The sequence below is a fragment of the Python bivittatus genome, unplaced genomic scaffold (genome assembly GCF_059951505.1).
Source record: "Python bivittatus isolate LINGU-HERP-01145 unplaced genomic scaffold, Pbiv_v1 ctg000840_np1212, whole genome shotgun sequence".
NCBI lineage: Eukaryota > Metazoa > Chordata > Lepidosauria > Squamata > Pythonidae > Python > Python bivittatus.
The window spans coordinates 21,163,697-21,182,722 of NW_028277113.1; positions in this window are offsets into that span (position 1 = coordinate 21,163,697).

Here is a 19,026-nt window from a genome sequence, read left to right on the forward strand (position 1 = left end):
CTCTGGCAACATTCAAAGATAACCAGTTTCTGATGAACTCTCAGCAACCCTATACAAGGTATGTCTTCCCTGGCTGTCCCTTGATATCATTTCCTGAGTAAATGTTCTTATTTTATTAGCTTTTGGGAGCATTGCTGCAGATATCCAGATGGGCTGGAGTTAAGGTTACAAAGGTAGCTTTAAGTCTGCCAGCTGTAGACTTTGGACCTCTACAATGCCTTTCTTGAGTTCAGAATATCCCAGATGCCAAAGTACACAAGAAAATACCTGGCAAGCTGGAAGAATGTTTATAGTTCAGAAACAACCTGAAAATCCAAATACACTTGAACTGTGAAATCAAAATAGGGTAGAACTATTATTTGTTGATCTCCATTCACCCACATACAGCCATTAGAAGTACATCAGACCAAAATTTAGGGCTGGGTAGATTGCTCAAGTATATACCACAAGTCAACACCTCCTAAGCAAATGGAATGCTGTGTTAATTGGAAAAATTCACCTATCATTCACATTGTGCTGATTTGTCTGTTAAAGTTAGAATTGCTTTTCTGAACAATTACACTGTATTTTTGTGTTTGTTCATTTGAGTTGCCAACATGATCTTTTCTACAGCTATAACTAAGTGGATGTTTAATCTGAAACCCATAAACATCTTTAGTAACCAAACTGAAGTTTTACAGACTAATCTGCAAGCTTTTGATTATCAGATATGATGGTTACATCTTGTGTGACATTCTTTGGGCAGAAGGACACTTGCACATGTCTTCCTATCAGAAAAATATGAAGGAATGATGTCCAAGCCACTAGAGATACTTAGTAAATATGTCTTGGAGAGTTGTAGTGGTCTCATAGCTCTCAGATGTGATCTTCCACATGTACCTAACTACTTAGTAAGGCATACATGGAGACAAATAACATGTTTTTTCTACTATGCACCAGATCCACAACTTCTGGAGAAATTTCCAGGAGAGACATCCTGAACATCCCAAGAAACTTCTAATTTCTGCTTGCCTGTCTTCCTTTTTTGGGGGGTTTTCCAGACTGCTTCTTTGTTCTTTCCCACACATGTATTTTACATCAGCCCCCACCTATGACCTTGTAAAAGGGGGGACAGATTGTTTCACCTTCTTCAAACTCTATTAACTTTTGCATTCCAGACATTCCGGAGACAGACCTATATCAAGACTCCATCTAACAATTAGGCCCCATCAAAAGACACTTGACTGGCCATCCTGAACCATTCCAAAACATGAACAGTCTTCTGTCAAATCCAGATTCTATTCTGCCATTGCTTTAAAGGATAAGGCAACGAATTCACAGTGAAAGGCTTTTCTTCACACAAGCTGGTTTTAAATTGGCCTGTCCAGGGGTTTGACACATACAGATGGCAGATAGGAAATCAGTTCAGACTCAGTGTAAAAAAGCCAGTAAGCATTTTGAAAACTATGCGCCTCTAAATTCAGAGAGAGAGAGAGGGAGAGAAAGAATTTTTTTATTCCCAAGAGAATAAGTTAACCACCCTAGTGATTCAAGCAATTACGATTACTCAGTTTATTATGGGAATAAATAATATTGTTTATTATTACATTTATATCGACCTTTTCTCTTAAGTATCCAAGAAGGTACCTTTGTGGGTTTCTTCTCGTTCTAGCCTCACCACAATAGCCTGGCAATACAAATTGTATGGAGATACAGCGAGTGGGCCCACAGTGAACTCCCTGCTAATGAAGATGGGAATCTTGGCCTTGGCCACCACACCACGCGGTCTTTCAGGACCAACCTCAGACTTCAAACCTGAATGGCCTGTGGCACTCCTTTCCTGAGCTTCTGGCAAACACAAGACATGTAGTCATTCAGTTATGTAACCTTCAACTTCATTTTCCAGACTTGATATAGATTTAAATTAGCATTTTAGTATTTGCACCTATCTGGTATTCTGCTTATGTTTATCTTATTTTCTACAATTCCGTTAGTAAAAACTTTTACTTTTCTTTGTGCTTTATAATTGTTGTCATGAAACTACAAAACTCTGGTCAATGACCATAACAAAGGAAATGGATTGACTGATTTAGATTTATTTCATAATATTTTTCTTCTGCTTCCTATCTAATGATTTGGAAATCAATTTACAATAAAATCTGATTCACAGGTAGATGATATTGATTGTCCCCCTCAAGGAGAGATCTTGTAAACTCTCTCTAGGTAATAGAGAATAAAGCTACCTTCTTGGTCTGAGTCCATTTTATGAGGTAATCGACCTATTTTAAGTTTCCTGTCTCCAGAATATTTATTCTTGGCTGTGATATCAAACTGCTTGCAAATCAGATGCAATTACTTGGAGTCAAAGGCACTTTGATGCCAAACTGTGATCTATCCTAACTTTAGAGCTGATGTCACTCAGAGTCTGCTCAGCTTGTGGCAATATAGCAGATGATCAGTGTGGAGATCAGCATGGATGTCAAGAAGGGCATCTACCACAAACTCAAGGAAGTAATGAGAATGGACCTAATAAGAACACAGAATCTAAAACAACAATTCCATCTATCTCCAGTCCAGGCATACAACAAATGGTCAGAGAAGGTCACCAGCAGATACTGAAGCACTTGGGATGCTTAAGAATGCAATTTAACTGATGACCTTTTCTGTTCCTGATTTTTTTTCAACAGATGTTCTTTTTGCAATTTTCATCTGCATTCCATTTCATTTTCCAAATTCTTTTACTGTTTTTCTTTTGAAAAACAAGAAGGCCAGAATTTGTGGGCTTGTGTTGTTTCCTTCTTTCTTTTGTTTCCTTAGACCAGGCTGTAACAACTGATGAGATGCCAAAGCTGGCATCCGAGGGACCTCATCTGAAAGCTGTTATCATACCTACCAATGCCCTGTCCTGACATTCACATTCTTGAATGAAAAGATTCTCAGTTTCATCTTGTTTACTCCATTTGCTTCCTCTGCTTTTTGGGCATTTTTCAACCTGGCTTTTGTGGCAACAGACAGTTGAACTCTGCCACCTGCAGGCACGACAGAGAACTGAGGTTTGCAATGCAACATACTTAAATAAATGTGCTCACAGCCTATGAATTTCTGTTTATCATTCATATATATTTTCATTGTAATGCATATTTTGTACATGAATGAGAAAGAACACTTTGCCCTTCTAGGAAAAGTTGTCTAAGCCTGTCAAGTTATGATTTTTTTGTTTGTTTGTCTTCTTCACAGCATCACACTCACATCACAAACACATGTTTATACAGATTTATTTGGTTTTATTGCTAGTCTATTAGTGGACACTATCAGGAGTACATTAATTAAGTTGAGAATGTCAGCCATATTATTAAGCAGGGTGAAGTGGTTCTTCTTGTTAGGTCAGTTCTGAAATACTATTACAGGACATTACATTGTGTCTTCCATTATTCTGCTTATTATTTATATATTTAACACCAAAATATTTGGCCCACCTCTGAGAACTGAACACATGTGCTTTAAATTAAATGATCTGGTTTATCTCATTTATTGAGCAAATGTTCTAAGTTAAGCCAATGCTGGTAAACACACACAGAGATACTAGAGTAGCTAGGTTGAGTGAAACATCAAGTCTGACTATCCTTGTTTTCTCACCAATTGTCAGAATTATTTTTAAGTATGCTATCAAATTTTATAGATCATGATCTGATTAAGGTAAGAGGAATTTGTTTCTTAAAATTTTAAGAGATTGATATAGAAATAGAAATAGATGATAGATATCTCACTGACTATCTTTGACAACCCTCCCATTCTAAAACATGCCATAATTAAACTTTTGACTTTCATAAATTTTATGATAAGCTGAACATAAACATTATGTCTGAAGTGGGATTTGTGTAGTTGTATTTCTGCTTTGTATTTCTGCTTAGTCAGACAATGATTCTACCATATTTAGCCGTGAAAAGGTATGTAGCTTAGAGTGTGTTTATCAGGTTTGGTGAGATCTGAAACAGATCCAGCCTATTTAACGGGATCATGGAATATTTCCAGGCAGGGAAATTGTTAATTGGGAGGAAGGCATTGTTTATGGAATATACCGGAGCATTGTTAACTGTTAAGGGCAGAGGACCAGGGACACAGCACTACCTTAATTCAGCACTCAGCCAACCTACCAGTTAAGTCTTGTCAACCACTCAATTGGCTGACAGTCAAATAGCACAATGAAATATTGCTAAATATTGCATTAAAAAGGAATGTCATTATACAGATGGTAATCTTCTCTTCTTGAATCAGCTAAGGAATTGTTTAGAAGAATGAATGAATGAATGAATGAATGAATGAATGAATGAATGAATGAATGAATGAAATTTATAGCTGGAATAAAGTCTATTGACAACCCAATAGCAGCAACAAGGACTAAGTGATCAACACAATACAGTATCACTTTCTTATAAAAACATATTTTTAATATCAACAAAAGTACAACAAGCAGTCATTGGTCATAAATGTTACTCCTGCCCTTCTTGGTTCTTTCTTGTTTACTGCAGGAACTCCAAAATATACTCCCCAGAAGACTGCCCTGTCTACTTTATTAATTTGCTTTAATCCTTTTTCCTTTTCCTTTATTAAAAAAATGCATTTGTGCATTGACCATGGGGTGTCAGGATGAAAATCAGAGAAAATGATATGATTATCATTTTGAAATGCTAATATTGCTCTTCATTAATAAAATACATGTGCTATGTATCTTAATAAAATTGATCTTTTTTATTTTATATATTTTCTCAATTTATACAGCCGCCCATCTCAAATACATGGCTAACAATGAATAAAAACAAGATAAAAACATTATAACAAAATAATGAAACATACTTGACTCTTACATGATAGTACTGTATTCATTGATCAATTTAGAAACTCATTTTATTACCTCAGAAATGCCTGGTCCTGCCTATGTGGGTCTTTCATTTTATGTCATTCTCAACTATCCAAGTTTGCCAGGAAAGCCCATCAAGAGCAAAAAGCTATCATCCTGGCTAGTCAAGTCCTTAAACAGGGGAGAAGCATATTTACTGATGTGGTCTGGATGGCTTTACTGCTCCGGTTTAACTAAGAGCAGCTGGCAGGTGATAATTAAAACAAACTTTTGGAATGCCTCTAGTTAAGCACACCTTTTTCCTTCATGGATGCCTACATTAGTGCCAAACTCAGCAAAGCAAAATACAGGGCAGAAAGATAAGATATATGTGGATGGAAAGAGAAAATGAGAGGATAGAGTTCATAGAGAAAAGAGGAAAAATGGTTAATATTATTTAAATGCATTCCAAGGAACATACGAAGAAATTGTACTTTAAGGAAAACTTTTGCTTACTGTATTTCTGAGTGTGAAGTTTTCTCATTCAGCAAAGCCGTGCACCATTTTTGTAGAAAAACATAACACTTTCATTTTAAAGAACCTCCATAGTCTGTGATTGGATAATTGCTGGGAAATCCACAAAGAAACTGAGAAGTTCTTAAAAATCTCAGATCTAAAATTAAAAAAACCCAAAATCCAAACTTGCCCTGACTTTGCAAAAGTGTTTTGCTGGAGGCACTCAAAGGGAGCCCAACTTTCAACAAATATGAACTGTTAGGCTCCATTTGGAGATGGGTTTAATGCTACTCCAGAAGAGGGCTAAACCTGGGTTCAAAAGCAGACTGAACAGCACTGCACAGGTGTGGGGAAAGCTCATTGTGAGACAACAGAAAGAGAGCCAGCTTTGTCTCACATGATTCACTGTGCAATGCTCCCCCCCGCCCTGCCCTTTCACTTATATAGGTTTCTGAGACCTGGTGGCTATAAAGTGAAGATCTGGTTTGAATAAACCAGTATGTCCTGATGCCCAGAGCAGAATGGCCCTGAAGAGAGTTGCAGAGAACTGAGGAGAAAGATTGTGTTGACATCAATCTAAAGCAGTGTTTCTCAGCCTTGGCAACTTGAAGATGTGTGGACTTCAACTCCCAGAATCCCCCAGCCAGCACAGCGGGCTGCGGGATTCTGGGAGTTGAAGTCCACACATCTTCAAGTTGCCAAGGCTGAGAAACCTTGATCTAAAGTGACCAATAGGATCCCACCCCCAGAGGTCACCTGATTATGTTACCAACAGACTAGTTGGTAAAGCACATCAGATTATATCCATAGCATATATTCTTGTTACAGGATAAGGATGAAAACCCTACTGTAACACTGGTATAGAGAAGAATGACTTAAGACTGCATCAGGTATGGGCTGGGATTCAGATGAAAGCAACATCTTGCAGACACAGCAGAAAAAGGGCTTGTTGGGCCATGTTTGGCTGCAGTTAGAGATGGCTTATCGCAGGGCCAGCTCAGAGTCTTCCAGTGTCATGAAATCATTGCCAAAGCTATTCAGAGACTGTTCTCCTTCCTGCTATATTTGTACAGTCATGGTTAGATGTTGCTAGTCTGTCAATCACTCGTAAGGAAATTGCCTAAGAGCTACCTAAGAGCCAAAGAAATCGTGTTTTGCAAATCTGGTTAGAGAGTCTGTCCTCAAAGCATAACGGTTTTTGTCCTATATGAAGTCCTAACACCACAATAACTTTCTTGGCAGTGGATGAACTAACTCTAGTTCTACTAATAGATTGCTGGGTCATAGGCAAGAAGTTGGTAAGGATTTCTGACAGGTAGTTGTTTAACAAAGAGTAATAAAATGATCCTCCCAACCCTAATTATGCTGCTTAAATGAAGTATGGGACCACCAGTAGCAGATTTTTATGTGGAAAACGTTTGCTTTTTTAGTTTTCATGCTCAGTAACCCTAATTCTTTCACTCTAAGGGCATTTCTCTGATACCAGTTCTGCTTGGTGTATCACAGGGCTCTAATAAAATGGCATAGTAAACCCTATAAATGTGGATGTAGATGTATAGGTATAGTATAGAAGTATAGATAAATACATGCTCACCACATTAGCTCTGGCTTTGTTTGAAACTCCAACCTGTCCATAGATGGCAGCCACGCTATATTTTCCTCCTCAGTCATATCCAGCGCTGAAGGTTGCCTGTGAAAAGTGGTCAGACAGGTTAGTCTTGAGTGAACCCAGGGAGATGGGAGGATGAAGCTGTGAAATTTGAAAGCAGGTTGATACTAGCTGCCAGGGCAGTTCTTTCTTTATCTGACACGGTTGTCTTGTTCCAATGATCAAAGTAAACTCTGACTCTACTGCCTGCCTGATTTCAAAGGCAAGTTGCACTGTGGCCCACATCATCTCCAGACAATGCAATTAGGAGAAGCCTGGCGCACACCCATCCTGGCCTGCTTCACACATCACAGCCTGCCATAATGTTCTTTGTCTGATTCTCGGCTTCACACTCTGGGCAAACCTAACCCCTATGCATTCTAAATCAAGGGTTTGCTTCAGTATGTTGTCTGAACTCAGCCAGTTACTGTGTATTTAATCATCCATGCTTCAGCAAACCCATTAATTCAATCAAGAGCAATACTAAGCAAAATATTAATTCTGAATGAACAGTAGAACTCACAGAATCAAGCAGGATTCAGCATCTTTAGTATTTAAAAGGAAGACTGCCAGGAAATTCCAGGGCTAAAGCTAGTGTGGGAAATTAAGAAAAAAAAAAAGCAGAAAAAAGACACCTCTCCATTGTTCTCAAGAAAACTATATGGACTTGCCCATAAAACTACCAGGGGTTCAGCTCAGTTAATTAATTAGTTAATAATCATGGCCCAACCTGCATTTTTTAAAAAAAAAACTACTTACAAATCTGAAGATACATAAAAAAAAAAAAACTTCCCCCCATTAACAGCTACCAGTGGATTAAGAGAAGACTGGATTGTTTGCAGAGTTCAGCTATATATAATTGTTACCAGTTGAGCAAATGAACTAAACCTCAGCCGCTAGCAGAGACGTCCTGGAATGGGGCAAAGTTTGTCACAAAAAAAAAAAAAAAAGTCAAGATGGTGGCCATGATTGGGTGATTAAAAACCTGTCCCTTTTTAACATGTGTTGTATGTGTCACATGTAAAAAAGGGGCAGGGCTTCAATTGCACCAACATGGCCACCATCTTGACTTTTTTTTATCCTCCCTGCCCACTCCCCTGAATGCTGGAATTTGTTGCCTACTCTTTGAGAAAAAGAAGGGGGGGGAGGCATTATGCCTGGGAAAGCAATCACATGATTGCTTCCCCCAGCATTGGCATCCCAATTTATTTCTGTGGGATTGTGTTTGATCACACAAATCCACAACAATCAAGTTTTGCAGCAGTGCAAAAAATTGTGAACTTGGTACCACAACTGGAAAGGAGACCCTTTCTGCAGAAAGAACAGGCACTGAGTGCTTTTAACCTTGGTTTGGTTTAATCATATCGTTGGTATTTATGAGTTGTTCCTGACATTTTTACTTGACGCTTGACCCAGAGCAGTGACCTGGAGTTCTTACTAATGATCAGTTTTGCTTCCCAATAGCTGATGTTTAGAGACCTTTGGCAGTTTCAGACTATCTGGCTTCATTTGGCTGATTTCCTGATAGCACTTCTCCAGATGTGAAACTGCTGGAATTAGAGTTTGGAATTGAGATCATATACACAGTTGGAGAGTTGTAAATGGTGTGCTGCTATATATGGAACTTGCACTCTGGCTCTGAAGACAAGCTTGAGTTCATCAAGGGGTGGAAAGCAGAGTCGAGAAGAAGTGATGCTATCCCAGTTGCCATGTAAACCGAACAGCTGGCACTCTTTGGTTGATGAATCAATAATCAGCTACACACGCTTATTCCAGCTGCTTACAGTCTGGCTGGGAAGAATCTTATTATCACCAAGGCCTCCTTTGCTGCTTGGCCCAGACACTAAAAGGTAGTAGAAAATGCTTATGATGAGCTTTTGTGCAGGTGTGCTGAGAGTGAAGCTACGTCAGTCCATCAGTTGGGCCCAATACCAAAAAAAGGTGCAGCTTACCTCCTTGTTCTAGCTCCAGGACAGAGCCTGGATAATGCTGCAGCTGTTGTAGACATATAAAACTTCTATGTGCACAACCATATAAAATATGGATGTGGTGCATATCCTTGCATAAATCCTGATCTGTTTTATCAATGTTCAACCATATGGCCTATATTTTCAGAATTAGTGCACAAGGCTGATTGGTTTCCCCTAGTCTGATGCCTTCAAGGTGGGCTGGACTACAACCCTCATCACACCAAGCCAACATGATTGTGCTTGCTGGAGATGATAGGAGATATAAACAAATCCACTGAAAAGCTTTGGCATGGGGAAGGGGCTGGTGCAGATTTATTTATTGGTTAATTCACAGCAGCGAATGGACTTTCTAGTGTAAGCAATACATTCTGATGGAAACTTGGAGCCTTTTGCACAAGTGGGTCACAGTGGTGTGGAATGCTCTGTTAGCACACATTTGCAAGCTGTCTACATGAGGCAGCCAATTTAAACTGGGATTTTTTCCAGTAAAGAACCAATTTGTGGCTGTGTTCTCATGACACAGTTGATCCAGATAGCTGCTTCACTGGGAAAAACTTTTACACTCGTGCTCCGGCAGCAAACTATCTCCAATGCTCCAGTGAAATGCAGAGTACCTATTTTCAGTGTTCTACTAGTTGCTGAATGAAGGTTACACAGCTATTATTTCCTGCCATTTTTTTAAAATTAAAAAGTTGCAGTGGCTCAATTAAGCTTGACAACCCTGCAAATGGAATAAAAAAGGGTCACCCACCCTTGCCCACGTTCTTCAAATTCCACTCCCCACCTCATGCCTGTGGAAGATGAAAAACAGAACAGAAAGAGAACAAAAGTTCCTAGTACAGACCTATTGTTACAGGGCCATGCTAGGATTTTGGTTTGTTCTAGTAATAGAGGGTTAACCTTCCATGACATCCTCCCTTTTGTGTTTGTATAACATAGCTGATCAGGTTAGATGAGTTTGGTTTAAAACAACCTTGGCTAAAGCTAACTTCTTCTAATCCCAGTCTTGACTAGATTTAGCTGTTGACATAACACACTGTTGACTGACTGCATACATGTAGACTGGAATCACTGGTCACGGAAGTAGTCCAGGAATACTGAAAATAGTTCATGTTGCTGCTCCCTGGCAGAAGAGGAATTACAAAACTTAATTCCCGACATCAAACACCAGCTCAGTGAAAATGTCTGTCGATCACATCTGATCCTTTGTGGGGGGCAGCAATAGGGCTATGAAGCATTTTAGGGTCAAAGGCAAACAGATGCTTTGGTGTATGCAAGAAGCTGAGTGGCACCTGAGTGCAAAGCCTTATATCAGCTGTGTCTCTTCCTAGGAAAAGAGGTGTTCAGGTTACGGAGCTGCAGACAGGTGATATGCACATGCCTCTGTGTGCCCCAAAGCACTTTTTGGCCTTTGAGTCCAAAGCCTTGCACAGTTCTAGCACAGAGAAGCAAAAGGAGCTATTACAGGACTCTACCCGGTGCTCTAGCTCAGGGTTCCTCAACCTTGGCAACTTTAAGACTGGTGGACTTCAACTCCCAGAATTCCCCAGCCAGCAAGGGACTTCAATTCTGGGAGTTGAAGTCCACTGGTCTTAAAGTTGCCAAGGTTGAGGAACCCTGCTCTAGCTGCAAGAACAACATGATGTGACATGTGATGGATGCCAGTAAAGACACCTGGGACCACAGTTGGCTGTCTTTGACCAAATTAGATCACAGATAGAAGTCTTTCTCAACCCTGCATGGAGATTCTTAGGAATGAATTTGGACATCACTTCTTGCAAAGCAAAGCTCTACTGCTATGCTTCAACACCTCCACACCACCACCGTGAAAAAAAATTCCACCCTAATTTCAACAGAGTGTGTAAGTACGGTAAACAACTGCTTCCAAACATTCAAATGAAGCATTCCACCATGGAAGTAATAATACCCTGAGCTTCCAATAAATAATAAAAGACAGCTACAGTGTCTTTAGCTCGGAAAAAGTATTTCCTGTAAAACACTCCTGGAGTTAATAAACAGAGTGTTTGAATGGCAGGAAGACATTGATTTCTAGAATTTCTCTATTGTGCTGCAGTCTGAGGTGAAAAAGTTCATGGACAACAGAGATGTTACTTTCAATCACTGGCAGTTCTGCAAACAGAAGAAATTCAACAGGAAGTCTTCAAGAAATGATACAGGAACCAAAAGAAAGTCTGAAGAATACTGGGCATCTTTTCCTTATGATCCTGAAAAAAGAAATTAGATTCCAGGGCTTCATACAACATTACAATAAACAAAACGAAAACAAACCCAAAGAACAGAATATACCTTACTTATAATAGGCATAATAATGTTAACAGAATTGACATTGATTAAGAAGGACTCTTGGAATTAACTATCATAAGAACTTCAAAGAGAAATCATGCCCTGCTCTTCCTGACTACCATCCCATGTGTCTGTGTCCACCCAGGGCTGCTGTCCTAATACCAGAATCTGTATTTTGTTAGTTCCGAGCATTTCATTGTTCTCTTCACATGATTCACTGGAGAAATTTGCAGAGGGAGGAGAGGGGAAAACCACAGTTATCAGCCATTTATATTGTACTGAACACGTGTGTTCATTCAGTCCTAAGATTGTTAACGCTGCTTTCATTAGCTGTTGAAATAACAGTTTTAAGCTAGGCATTTTACTGTCACCATCAGTGGAGCTCTTAGGAAAGCTGGAATATGAATGTCTTCAATAAACAACAATATTTTATTTTTGGTCTCAAAATTTTTCATTCAATCAGAAAATTGGAAAAAGAGGTTATAAATAATAGGATTGTCCAATTTATTTGTTTATAAATGTTTTCACCTGCTTTTCATTAAAAGTAATCCCAAAACAGGATATGACCTAACAGAACAATAACACCATACAAATGCTGAAAATGAAAATGGTTAAGTAGTATGGGAGAAGGAATAATGGCGTGGCAGCACATTGGTGCACGCAATGTTTAGGTATAGTGCTGAAAGTGAATAAGACTTGTGTTGATCATGAACAAGGCAGGAGTTATTTCGGTGCTTCCATTGCAAAGACCTCCCTTGCACTGCCATATGCACAACAGGATACCAGTGTGGTTGGGATCATATTACTAGCAGAATCACAGAAACACTGAAAGGGCAGTCACACTAATGCAGTCTTGTGCAATGAGCACATACTGTAACAGTAGCACGTGAATCAAATGTGAATATGAATGGGGCATTGACCTAGAAAAAATAGAGCAAGGAAAAACATCTGCACATGGAATCTCACAAAATACGATAAGATTTGTGTTTCTACCATTTTCTGGAAAAGTGCCACCACAGAGGACACTTCCACGTGGAGATTTTGTGCTCGCCTGAAAGCAGCTCTGGATAGTTCTGGTCTCATAAAACTGACACGGTTGGAAAGGTGAGGCAATTAATTTCAGCTTAGCCATGATATAGTGATGGCTTAGCATGCTGAGGTCAGTATCAGTGAGGGTAATAGTGAGTCACTGAAACTCTTTCTTGGTGCTTGGAGCAGTGTTTCTCAATCTTGGCAACTTGAAAATGTGTGGACTTCAACTCCCAGAATTCCCCAGCCAGCATGGAATTCTGGGAATTCTGGGAGTAGAAGTCCACACATCTTCAAGTTGCCAAGGTTGAGAGACACTGGCTTGGAGGGTGAAAATGACAGAAATGTGGAAAGAACCCCAGGATTAAACAAAAGATGGTTTCCTTCATGTCTAAATATCTGACTATATTTAAACTCAACACCTGTTACCTGCACAAAAACAAAATTTAAATCTAAAAACAATGTCTGCTAAGAACCTTTATTTCAAATATTGGATTTTACATAATGAATCCATACAATAAAATATAGCGGCTGGAAGGTACCTGAATTTCCTTGTTGAGAGGCAGCATCAGAAACAAAAACATCCATGAGTGTATAGGCTAGTGATTTTAGATTACTCTAGAGGACCTCCAGATTCCTTCTATCTGACACATTCACAATTCAAAAAGCACATCTTACAATCAGCTGGATAGACTGATAGAATGGAAATGGAAGCATATTTACCCAAACTGCTGTGGAACAGATGGCTTGCACAAATGAGTATGGAATGCAGTAAAATCAGACCGTTCTGGGAAAATATTTTGTCTTCATTTACAGTGCTGACTATAACTATGAGCCGGATATCTTTTCATTATTACTGACTGAAATAATAGTTATGTATGAGGAAAGCACAGTGTACAGCTTACTGGGAAATGTTAATAAAATGAAAGTGAACCTAAAAGAATGATAGTCAGCAATACAGGTAGTCCTCGACTTACAACCATTAGTTTAATGATTGTTCAGATGGTGCTGAGAAAAGTTACTTACAACTGGTCCTCACACTTATGACCGTCGCAGCGTCCCCACAGTCACATGATCAAAATTTGGGTGCTTTAGCAACCACATGTGTTTATGACAATTGCAGCATCCCAGGGTCATGTGATCACCATTTGTGACCTTCCTGGGGGGCTTCTGAAAAGCAAAGTTAATGGGGGAAGTTGGATTCACTTAATGACCATGGTGATTTGCTTAATGACTGCAGCAAAAAAGGTCATAAAATCGGGTGTGATTCACTTAATGACTGCATTGCTTAGCGATGGAAGTTGCATTCCCAATTGTAGTCATAAGTTGAGGACTACCTGCAATTTTTCTATATTAACTATGTTGGTTAAACAGTGCAGAGATTAATTGATTAAATAGTGCAGTACTCAATTAAGCACTATTTGAATTAACTGTGCAATAACACAAGTGGTTTTAAGGCAGCATTTGAAACTCTCTATTTAAGGATACTTTATGTATAATGTAATTCTTTCATCTCTTCATTACCTCTTGGGACTGCATAAAGTATCTAGGTTTAAACATATATTAAACTGTGATTTAGGATCACATACTCAAGATCTGACCTCTAATCACCTCTTTCAACAAGGCTGCAAGGAAGAGTGTGGGGGTAATTAGCCTTAATTTAGTGTTTCAGACAAATATTAACCTCTGAATTAGTGAAACAAACTGGCTTACTTCCACAGTTGTAAATGAGCTTTGGGGTAACTCATAATGAAGACCAAGGTCCCCCCAATCTGGTACACTTTATACGTTCCCATACTGAGAAACCATGGGGCTCTAATTCCAACACATCCAGATGACACCAGGTTGAGAAAGCTGGAAAGACTGTGAAAGATGGCTTATTTAATTATAGAATGCAAAATGCAGTTAGTTAAACATATAAGCAAAGATTCTACTTTCTTTTTAGTTGTGATGATTTAGCAATATGTCTGAACAAAACAGTAAGATGTCATCCATATTCTGCATATGCTATTTCAAAGTGAATAGGTCTGAATAGCATCACATTACAAAATTCCTACATAAAATAATTTTTTTCCATGTGACCTGTTTACAAATAGATCAATCAGTGGACAATGAAGACATGGACTCGCTTAAAACCAAAATAAAATTGTTCTCAGAAGCAGGTATTTACACAGTGGGGTAGAAGCACATCTTCCTGACCAAAAAGCAGATAAAAATGTAAGGAAAAATCCACATTTAATTTTATGTAATCCCAGAACATGACATCGCAAGAAAAATTGTAGCTTTCAAAAGCCACATAAAAGAGTTTTTTTTAAAGGCCATTAGCTCTTTGATAAGCCTGAGAGGTTTACTTGTTAAAAATTCATTGGTATATTATGGGAAATCAATGGTCCATTTCATGTTCAGTGTTCAAGAACTAGTTAATTCTTTGGGAAATGTGTATGTGCATCCCTTAATAGAATCTTAACTGAAAACAATAATAGAAGGCAAAACAAATTTCTCGACTTGTATAAAGGAAAAATGCCAAAGAGATCTTTGTTCATCTGCAATTTTACTTTGCTAACAAGTTTTGAGTCTCTTAAGTCTCAAGAGCTAAAATTCTTCCAGTACTTAATTATTCTGGAGTAGCTTCATTGGTTTCAGATTAGAGGATCTTATATTACAAAGACTCAGAATTAGAGTCTGAGCATTACATTTTAAAAGGATTCAGAATGATGTGTATTGATTTCAGGGACATGTAGAAGAAAATCTCCAAAAAAAGAAATGGCTATTTTTGAATACACACTTCTACGATTAGCAAACAATATAAAACCAGTGATTTAGTTAGACCTGGTTTACATCCTTGAAGCTTCAGGAGAACACCTACAGGCAATACTTATACAAGGGGCAATGCACACTCCAATTCTACGTTCTACCATGGCCTTGTCAAGTATACTGGACTTTCTTAACTTTATAAACCCAAATGTCTACTTTGCTCCCACATTTACACCACCAACAGCCCCAAACAACTTCACACACAAAATTAGATGCTTTAGCTCTTCCTTTAATGTGACAGATGCCATCATCTGCCAGCAATGACCCTCTGGATTCTACAAACAAGCAAAAGAATTAATGGACACACGTTTGACATCGGGACTCAAAACAAGGAAAAAGAAATAACAGAGCATTTCATCCTCTCAGGACACTCTATTACAGATCTCAAAGAAGCTGCTCTGGAACAAAGAAACTTTGTCATTACAGGTTAGAGACTGCTAAAGATGAATTAAGTTGGAGTCATACATCAAAAGGTTTCAGGTTATTTCAGAAGGTCTTAAACTCAGTGGGTTCTTAGCATATCACAATTGTTAATTGATATTGCACTTGTAAGCTGTCTCATGTGTAACCTGCATCTGCATAACCAACCTGTCTCTCTCCCACCCCCTTTTCTCCCTACCTCATCCCAATTTAAGTCCTACATCAGCGTAGCCACACCATGGATCTGATGAAGTGAACTGCAGTTCATGAAATCCTTATGCCTTTTAATAAAATCTGCTAGTCTGAAAAGGTGCTACCAGACTCCTCCTGATTGTTGACTCTCTTGGAAGTAATTTCTGAATTTCTACCAACCTGGGACAGTTCATCTAGCAGTGCAAGAGGCTGCCTGAGGTATCAGAGGATTTAGAATCCCCAGATTCCTCAGAGAACTCACCCAGAAGTGAATCCAGACAGAACTGCCATCCCTACAAAAGCAGAAAATATTACAAAAGAATCCAAACATATGCAGTTTATTCAGATCATATGTAGACTTGTTCTTAACAAGCATCAAATATAGATATTCTTTCAGTTTCCTAACTCAAGAAGTATCTTCTCAAATCTCAAATCAAGAGAAGGCAACATCTCTCTTGGGCATCCCTTGCCTCTTGCCCTAGTTTCATGCAATCCTCAGCCTAATTTCTCAAGCCCTTTTAGGAAATCAGTTCAAACCTCTATTGAGGTCTCACTACTCTGAAGCTTGCTGGTGATGGTGGGGGAGATGGGAAAGAGTCATGTTAAAAAGAAAAAAAAAAGCTGTGTTAAAGAAAAAGACAATTTCCCTAGCCAATTTTTAGCTCTTGTTCCATTCACTTCTTGCTTCAGCCTTCTGATTATGAAGCCTGAGCAGATTACCTGTGAGGGAATGTGGATCTGCTTTGAATGAACAACTTATGAAATTAATTAAAAACAACAAATGTGCCCTTAATTAAGAGCTGTGTTTGAAATTCTCTTGAATGTGGGCTATTAATAGGTTTGCCACCTGAGAATCCAGGAAAGGTCTTTAATTTCTTCCTTTCTCAAGCCAGGCACTCAGCAAGGTTTCTTTCCCCTTTCCATCTCCCATCATTCTGATGCCAATCAGTGTTTTCTCCATCTACGTCCTTGACCTCCACCCTGCATTTTTAATGGTGTTTTCACTATTACTGCATTGTTCTTAATCTCATCTCTATTTCCTTGCTATGTGCTCTCTAACTGCTTCTCCAAAGCAGTAAGAAAATGCATCTCCAAAGTGTCTACCCATTCTCCTATCGTTGCCAGAAGTTGACATTTCAGATGGAGGAGACTAATTGAGTAAAGAAGAAGTAGAAGAGAAATAGGAAGGAGAGATCAAGTGGGAAAACAACTACATTTTGAAAACAATGTGGCAGATTCTACCACATCTTCGTGAATGAGCATTAACCCACATTGAGCCCCAATAAAAATACTAAAACAATATTGAAATTATATCACGAAGAGGTGGAAGGAAGAGGAGAAGGGACAGAGTATAAAAATATATTAAATACATTTAATTTCAGGATCTAGACCACAGGAAGTAATGTAAACTATTTATTGGTTCATCAAATAATTTATAAGGGTTGGACTCATTAAATGGAAACACATTAAGGAATGATATCACAACTCTAAATATATACTGCAATCCTTCTATTGAATTCATTGAGACTGGCATAGACTAATTGTAGCAAATGTATCCAGGAATTCCTGTTGTAGATGCAGTAAAACTAAAATGCTTTTCCATTTTTACTGCTCATCAATTTTATGGGCCATAAAATACACAGGAGAGCTCATAAGAAAGAAAGGATCAAAAACATCCTGATTATAAGTGTTTACTGGCTACAAAATAAGGTACCCCCACAAAGATATTTTCATATGTTGTTGTAAAAAATACTTTTTGATTATAAAGCATGAAATAACTCTCACAACAGCCTAATCCAAAGTCAGTTTGCTTGATAGATTTGCTTGAAGATGATCTTGAAAAATAAAGTCTCTTTCAAGGTGAGCTTGACTACCGGTGACTTCATGGAACCATCCATGTAGTTTTCTTGGCAGCAAAATGGACATGATTTGCTATTGCCTTCTTCCAAGATGTTAAAAAAAAAAAGAAGAAGAATCCCAGTCTATCTTGCAGATGAGTATTTTGTGGTGATCTCTCATAATCCAAGTACTAACTAGGTTCATTGTGCTGGTTAATGACTGTAATAAAGATGATGATGATGATGATGATGATGATGATAACTAGGTCCAATCCTGTTTATTTGCCATCTGTTGAGACCAGAGGCACAGACTGATTAAATACTGGGCCCATAGTCTTCATTTGCCATTATATTTAGAAATGAAAATACATTGCATCCCGTTCTGCTTTCAGTAAATGGTATAACTATTCAGCATAATATTGATTACCTTTCTCCTGCCAGGCCCCTCCAGGAATCTTTAGGCCTATAATGGTAACTCAGGCTAAAGACCCTATTTGTTCAGTTTTCTAGGACAGAAGAAAATTTGTCACCCTATTCTTCTTTCCGTTTGCTTTCTGTTACCACTCCTTTCTTCAGCACATATGTGAAAACAGTCATAGTGGATAGGAGCAAAACAAAGGAAATCTGGGAATCATTAAGCAACTTTGGCAGTGATTAGGGTTTTGGACTGGATCCCTGAGACCATGGAGCTCACTGATTGACTTTGGACTAGTCACTCTCTCTCTCAGCCCAACCTATCGCCCTGGCTTTTGTTCTGAGGACAAAACAAGGGGAAGCTCCCATGTGCATTATCTTGAACTCTCAGAAGAAAAGCATGATATAAATATAACAAATAAGGACTTCTCAAATACGTTCTCTTTCTACAGCATGCAAACAGCACAGAGAGAAATTAACAGCGCATGGATCTTTGTGAGATAATTTAAGGCTGAACCTACACTAATAAACACACCATCGGAGTGAGGAGCAGCAGGTTGAGCTGCACATCCGCTCTTTCCCAATGAACAAATATGTCAATGTTGCGTACTGTTGGCAGTTTCAATATCGTGTCAAGAGAAGGATGAAGAAGTCCTGTTTCTGACTGTAGAAGTACATTCTGTACTCTGCCCCTTTCTTCTTCATTCCTATTTTCTCTGTAGCAATTGAAGAACCATTTGAAAGGCTGATGTGAATTGCTGAGGTTTGGCATTAAAATCCACATATATGCAAGGGTACCTGTGGGGAGAACAGTCAAAAGATGGCAGCCATAACTGCACGATCAAAACCTGTGGGCTTTGATCAGGCAGTTGTAGCTGCTCTCTTGATTTTTTTTAACACACACACACACACATGCCACAGACATCGCTGCGTGCAAGGATTCTTTGAGGTATCAGATTAAAAGGCAAGTTTCAGCTCTTCATTTGAAGTGGGAAGGTAGGCATGATGCCTTCAGTGGATGAATTCAGGTTATCTAATCTTTAAGATCTGAATTCTTTTTACTTC